Genomic DNA, 6,695 nt, shown 5'->3' with positions numbered 1-6,695 from the left:
TCTCTAATGTATTTTTTGAGAAATACATATTTAATGCTAGTTTTTTTTTGCAAGATTATCTAACATTAAATATGTATTTCTCAAAAAATATATTAGAGATTGAATTTTAATACAATTTTTTGCAAGCATGATTAAAAAAATGAGATATTAGTATCCTTAAAATTTGGTGATTTTTCATTGAGTATATATTTTTCTTGTAATTTTTTGTTAACAACTAATAATACTTTTAAAAAATCACAAAAAAATATATACTTAAAAAAAATTATAAAATTTTAAGAATAATAATATCTTATCTTTTTGATTATTCTTGTAAAAAATCACATCAAAATTCATTCTTTAAGACATTTTTTGAAAATATATATTTACTATTGGGTATTGTTGTTATGTTTTTAAATTATTTAAAAATATTTTTGTCGATAATAAAATTCGGGTGTATTTCTGTCAGCGTAGCGTTTTTGGTGGTTAACCCAATAAATTACTTTTAAATTTATTGTAGACATAACATTTCTATTGGGGCACGTCATACCCATTGTGGATTTTTCTTTGTTTTATATTTTGGAACCAACCAATGCAAGGCATGACATTCGGTACATTAGACAATAATCAAAACACACTAGGAAAGTTGAGTGTCATCAATTGTTAATCATGGCCTAACCTAGCTATAGTATATTAAATTACTAATCATAGCTAACATAGCCACTATGTTAAGTATTTTGGTAGGATATGTATGTTATACAATAAAGATTTTAAAACATTAAAAATTTTAATCATTTAATAAAAAAAATTATTTTTTACGATATCTCTTAATTTGGTTGACCAACTATTAACTTGTCATAGATCTGAGTCTCATTTAAGCAGATATGTGAATTAATCATTTAATATCCATCTAAATAGGTTAAAAAAATATATTTAATACTTTGACACCTGTTTGTCGTTAAATAGAACTTCTTAACTAAATTACTTATTTGGTTAATAGTTCTTCAGCTTGATACGGTCCTTGTTGCAATTTGCATAATGATATAGTTATGTTGAATGCCTCATTGACCTGGCATTCCACTTCACTAAGACACTGATAAGGATGTGAGTAGTAGAAGACAATATAAACTTACATAGATATAAGATTATAAAATAGGAATATATGAAAAGAAAGACACATTTTGGAAAGCCTATTTGTGATTTAGTATAAATATCATATCTCAGACACGTCAATTTTGTAAACTACACTTGACATCACATTCTAAAAGTAATAGTTATTAATTTATCAATCGATGAAATTAGTGGTGCATGCGGTGTTTATCAAGACAAAGGGATTGGATAATGAAGCAGGTAAGGTAGGTGCTTCCATTAGACTATAATTGGGTTTATTAATGGTGGGGAATGGGGATATCACTTGCAAGCACAATGCCTAATAATGGATTAAAAGAATATGATTAAAAATTTAAAATTAGCTTAATTAAGAAGTGGGAAATAATTTACATTTTTGTGGAAACACCTTTAATTAATTACTAAATAAAAAGTTAAAGCATCATTTGAGATGTTTTATTACTCCCATCAAAGTCAAGAGATTTGAGTCCACATTATTTCGAAATAAAGTCCAATAGCCTTTTCAAATTTTGAGATCTGAGTAATCATGCTTCTCTTTCGTTACTTTTGAGGGCCAATTAAATCCACCTAGTTATTATAATACTAAATTATTAACGTCGTGTGCCTCTTTGCTGTCATCAATTCTACAGCATTTTGTGTGTCGCCCCTGTTGTCGTTAATTTTGTAGCATTGCGCACCTCTCTGCTCTGCTGTTGTCCCTCCTTCCGATTGTGAACTTCGCGGCAACAACCACAGCAGCCTTGCGTATTACATTTTGGATGATATTATTTAAATATTTTTTGTTAGAAAATTAAATCAAGAATATTTAAGAGAGTAGTACAATTATACCATATTAGAACTATCATGAAATTAAAAGTTATAAGAATTATAAGGGATGAAACTAGAAATTAAAAGAATCACAAGTCAAATTTTATCTCCTAGTCAAAATTGGAGGCTACAAATTAAGTTAGAAAAATTATGAACAAGTTGCACTTATCACTTCTATACTAGAAGAATGATGAATAATCATGAATTGGAAGCTTCAAGATTGATGACTAAGAATTTGAAATAAAATTGAACAAGAAATTTGACTAGTCAAAGTTTCTACTTATTATTTCTTGAATCATTACAACTAGTGCTTAGTTGTTATAAAAATTAAAATTTTATTATGAAGGTTTGCCTATATAAAGACTTCATATGTATGTTATTAATTATCTCTCCATGAATAAAAAATGCTAGATGTTTGTTTCAAAAATTATCTCTTGATTGTTAGTAAGTTTGAGTGATGAAAAATATGGTAGTGCTATTTATGTGAATAAGTGATCTTGGGGCTAATATAATGTAAGTATTATATTTACATTTGGTATCAGCTCCTGGTGTTTGAGAGTTTGTGAAGTGTGAGAGAATTCTCACATAGTTATTTATTCATAGAGTTGGTATGGCAAACACTTTTAATATTGTGTGGTCCGGTCCCAAGTTAGATAGGAAACTTGATTTTAATTATTGGGAGACTTTGATGTCTACCCATTTGAAAGCCCAGAACCTGTGAAATTTCATTGAACCAGGTTTGCAAGAAGGAGCAGATGCTTCCCAACAGAGGAGAGATCAATTGGTGCTATCTCAAATTCGGTGTTTGGCAAAATAGCAAATGCCAAAAGTGCAAAAGAGGCATGGAATACGTTGAAGCTATCATATAAAGGTGTAGATAAAACTCAAAAAGTAAAGCTACAGTCTTTCAGAAGAGAATATGAAAGGTATGAGATGTATAGTTCAGAAACTGTTGAGCAACATTTTACTCGTGTTACAGATCTTGTCAATAAGATGAGAGTTTATGGAGAAGATATGTCCGATAGCAAAGTGGTGGAGAAAATTCTTCGCACCATACCAATGAAGTATGACCATGTGGTGATTACGATACTAGAGTCTCACGATATGGATACTATGACGATTGCAGAGTTGCAAGGAACCATGGAAAGCCACATCAGTAGAATATTAGAGAAGTAAAAAAATCAACCAAGGAAGCCCTGAAAAGTCAAGTGAATTTAAACAATGTTGCAGAATCAAGCCGTACACAAGAAAGATGAGGTCATGGTTTTAATTTTTAAAGTAGAGGCAGAGGAAGTTTCAGAGGTAGAGGTCGTGGAAATTACAACCAAGGAAGTTATAATAACTTTACACCACCTAATCAAGGAAAAGGTGAAACAAATTTTAGGTCTGTCAACTGAGGAAGAGGTTGAAGCAATTTTTATCAAGAAAGAACCAATTTCAACTACTTTTATTGTGAAAAATATGGACACAAAGTAGCAGGTTGCAGATTTAAAATGGTGAATAACAATCAAGCACATATTACAGAAAATCAGCATCAAACTATTAATGTTAATCCGGGTACTTAAACTTTATTTGTTACAAGTAATTCATGTGCTGAAGATGAAAATATATGGTGCTTGGATAATGCCTGTAGTAATCATATGTCTGATAGAAAGGAGTTATTTTCTTCACTAGATGATTCAGTTAAATTATTATTGAAGTTTGGTAATAGTACAAAGATTCATATTGAAGAAAAATGGCACATACCAATTAGATTGAAAGATAGTTCTTTGAGTTATATTTCTGATATTTTTTATACTTTTGAACTTGATTACAATTCACTGAGTATGGGGCAATTATCTGAGAAGGGATATAAGATGATAACTTATCGTGGATACTACACTGTTTGACAACAACGGAAGGTTCATAGATAAAGCAAAGATTACTTCAAATAGAATGTTTCCATTAAAAATTCAACATGTTAATCCCTCTTGCATGAGTTCTGTGATACTTGATGATAATTGGTTATGGCACATGCGATTTGGGCATTTTCATTTTTTTGGCCTAAACTACCTGTCAAGAAAAGGACTTATTTCTGGCCTACCACGGATTCATATTCCCAATTGTGTTTGTGAGATTTGTCAACTGGAAAAGAAGCACAGAGATCCATTCCCCACAGAAAAGTCATAGAGAGCCAGAAGATTACTTGAAATTGTGCATTCAGATATCTGTTCTGTAGAAGTTTCAAGTAGGGCTGACAATGGGTAGAGCAGGGTAGGGTTTGGACTCTATCCTATCCCTACCCATGGGTTGAAAAATTTTTAAAAATTCTACCCTACTCTACCCGCAAGTTGAGAATTTCTCAACCCTAACCCTACCCACACTCTAAAGTTTTAAACCCTACACTACTCGACCCTACCCGCAGAAAAATAAAAAAATTTCAAGCAAATATAAAATTCAACCATTCCAAATATCATACATATTAATAAAATAGAAAATAAAAAACTAAGTTCAAATTAAAATTAAAAATAATAAAATCTTAAAGAAATCTAACATAAAATTACAAATAATATGATCATCAACTAGTTTAATGGTTATTTTAAGTTTTTATAAAAGAAAGATTGTGGGTTCAACACTCACTTTCTTCACTACATACATAACTTTTACATATATATTATACAATATATTAGGGGTGCAGGCAAGGTTCAGAAAACCGGACCGGTCATCAAATCGCTCTAGTCACTGGTTCACTGGTTCATTGGTCTAACCGGTTCAACCGGTGGTTCAATCGGAAAAACCGTTTTAGAATAGAATAATAAATAAATTATAAATACACATCCTAAAATATAATTATAGTCTAATATAAATTTTAAAATATCTTCAAAATTTAAAACACTACATAAAATATTTCATCAGTCACAGATTCTCAGAAGTTGAGATTGAGCATTTCTCTTCATATATAACAACTCATGAACTGAATTGAATGCTTCAATACTACTACTGATATTGAATGTTGACTCGAACAATATTAAAAACGAATGGAATAAGTAACATGAATACAATACAACATATAACAAATTGACTGCTAATGCATTGTGCAAAAAAGGTTGCATGCATTCTAATCAGAGTAGAACTAGGATCCATTTGCATGCTCAAGATTGAAGAAGGCTCTGAGTGTGAGGATTCTTACCCCAAGCTCTATCCTTCCACAAAATCTCCACTTCATCAAACGTCAACCCTTTGGTTTCAGGAACAAAAACAAACACAAACAGAAATGCAAGCACAACTATGCCTGCAATGATCAAGAAAGTAGGACCAGTTCCTGCACCTTGAGCAACTGATAGAAATGACTCTGCTACAATCAAATTGGAAACCCAATTGACAGTTGCAGACATGTCGCCACAAATTTTTTGTTATTGTTCGGGATATATCTCTGAGTTTACTGTCCAAGGCACAGTCCCCATCCCCGGTGAGAAGAATGCAATATACAGGGCCAATCCTAGAACCGCAAGCCATCCATACAAAGCATTTTCAGATGATTGCTTGAAAAATGAAATGGACAGGATGATCAGTGATACTATTACTCCTGCTAAGCTATAGAGGGACAGTTTTCTTCGCCCTGCATGGTCGATAAGGTAAATGCCAAGAATGGTGCTGCAAGCATTCAAGCCAGCAACTATGAGGGATAGAAGAAGAGCTAACTCATTAGAGCGGAAGCCAGCCATTTGCACAATCGTTGGGCTGTAGTACATTACTGTGTTAATGCCTGTAAACTGCTGAAAAGCCTGCACAATCAACCATCATATGCTTGTTAAGAATAACTAGTTTATTTGAGAAACAATCACATACATATTTAAATAGTACATAGAATAAAGAAGAGGGATCAGTTCATTTTTCTTTTTATATCTCTGCACACTTGCAATATGTGTGAGAACAAGCACCTTAAGCATTTTGTTCTCAAATAAATATTCACAGAAGCATTGTTATCAGCAGTTGCTTCTTGATTAATACTATCTTCTATAACTGAAATTAATAAAACATATATGAAATTAAAAAGTAAAAACAGCCACAAGCCCACAACACAACACAACACAATGAACATACACAGAAATTGAACAGTTAACAGATGAAGTTCCAGCAAATTAAACAGAAATCTAAATTCAGTTCACAGAGGAAGTTGAGCTGCAAAATAGAAAACCAGCCAGCTTAATTTTCAGATTTTTAATTTCTTATGCTGAGCAGCAAACAGAAATTGAGCCGAGGACCAAACACAAATTGACCAACAAATAGAAATTGTGCAACAAACAAAAATTGAGCTACAAAATAGAAGACCAGCCAGTTAATTTTCAGATTATTTATTTTTTATGCTAACCAACAAACAGAAATTGAGCAGAGAAACGAAGAAGGAAGAAGATGGGCACTGAGCAGAGGAAGTTCACAGAAATTAAACAGTTCACAGATGAAGTTCACAGAAAATTAAACAGAAATCTAAGTTCAGTTCACAGAGGAAGTTCAAAGAGTATCAATTTCATACATGTTTCTTATACTAAAGAAGATGAGCAGAGGCGAAGAACAAAGAAGATGAGCAGAGGACGAGTCACTCACCTGGGGTCGATGGAAGGCTACCGGTGTTGACTGTTGAGGACCGCGCGACGATGAAGACGATGAAAGTGCTACTGCTTGCTGGTGTTGAGAAGATGAAGACGATGGAGATGGAGGGCTACTGGGCAGGGAACTAGGCGACGATGGAGGGTTATTGGGGATGAGGTCCAGGCGACGGCGGTGGCACTGATGACTTGTGACCG

General features: G+C 32.7%; 1 long non-coding RNA gene and 1 pseudogene across 1 annotated transcript; one reads left to right on the top strand and one right to left on the bottom strand.

Annotated features, from left to right (window-relative positions):
- Positions 1-2,312: 2,312 nt before the first annotated feature.
- On the top strand, positions 2,313-3,355 carry LOC140184339 (uncharacterized). Its single transcript, XR_011880791.1, has 2 exons — positions 2,313-2,837; positions 3,038-3,355. It is a non-coding gene; the product is annotated as an uncharacterized lncRNA (long non-coding RNA).
- Positions 3,356-4,989: 1,634 nt separating this feature from the next.
- On the bottom strand, positions 4,990-5,672 carry LOC112795118 (inositol transporter 1-like; annotated as a pseudogene).
- Between the last annotated feature and the right edge of the window lie 1,023 nt (positions 5,673-6,695).

The sequence above is a fragment of the Arachis hypogaea genome, chromosome 4 (genome assembly GCF_003086295.3).
Source record: "Arachis hypogaea cultivar Tifrunner chromosome 4, arahy.Tifrunner.gnm2.J5K5, whole genome shotgun sequence".
Taxonomy (NCBI): Eukaryota; Viridiplantae; Streptophyta; class Magnoliopsida; order Fabales; family Fabaceae; genus Arachis; species Arachis hypogaea.
This window is presented reverse-complemented; position numbering and strand designations above follow the sequence as displayed.